The sequence below is a fragment of the Chiloscyllium plagiosum genome, unplaced genomic scaffold (assembly GCF_037043375.1).
Source record: "Chiloscyllium plagiosum isolate Xiang-an unplaced genomic scaffold, Cpla_swu_hap1 HiC_scaffold_29, whole genome shotgun sequence".
In the NCBI taxonomy this organism is placed as follows: domain Eukaryota; kingdom Metazoa; phylum Chordata; class Chondrichthyes; order Orectolobiformes; family Hemiscylliidae; genus Chiloscyllium; species Chiloscyllium plagiosum.
Genome location: NW_028270167.1, coordinates 74,992,529 through 74,993,482, shown reverse-complemented (window position 1 = coordinate 74,993,482; position 954 = coordinate 74,992,529).

Here is a 954-nt window from a genome sequence, read left to right as displayed (position 1 = left end):
CACACTCTGTGTGAAAAAGTTGCCCCTTAGGTCTCTTTTTTTATCTTTCTCCTCTCAAACTAAACCTATGCCCTCTAGTTCTGAATTCCCCGACCCAGGTAAAGGACTTTGTCTATTTATGATATCCATGCTCCTCATAATTTTGTAAACCTCTATAAGGTCACCCCTCAGCCTTCGACGCTCCAGTGAAAACAGCCCCAGCCTGTTCAGCCTCTTCCTATAGCTCAAATCCTCAAACCCTGGAAACATTCTTGTAAATCTTTCTGAACCCTTCCAAGTTTTATAACCTCTTTCCGATAGGAAGGAGACCAGAATTGCACGCAATATTCAAATAGTGGCCTAACCAATGTCCTGTACAGCCGTAACATGGCCTCCCAACTCCTGTACTCAACACTCTGACCAAAAAAGGAAAGCATGCCAAACGCCTTCTTCACTATCTTATCTACATGCGACTCCACTTTCAAGGAGCTATGAACCTGCACTCCCAGGTCTCTTTGTTCAGCCACACTGCCTCGGACCTTTCCATTCAGTATATAAGTCCTGCTAAGATTTGCTTTCCCAAAGTGCAGCACGTCGCATGTATCTGAATTAAACTCCATTACTTTATGCCTTGTAATTAATCATGTTTTGTTAGATTATCAGAATGCCCAACTGTGTTTGTCAGAATTACCTCACTCCAGCTATACAATAAACCAATGGTTTTAGTTCCCATTGTCGTTCTACTTCTGCCACTATGGTTTTTCATAATTCTACTTAATATTATTCTACTGTCACTATTAGGTATTCTACTGCCACCTGTGCTACAATGACTTTCCATCCCAGACTAACCTGTCATGATTAGATATTTAGCTACCCCATCTATCACAATGTTTTCCTGTCCCAAGTTTACTCGACTAACTACTGATTAGATATTTAGTGTCATATCTTTCCGTCTACAAGCGTCTCAAGCAGGCT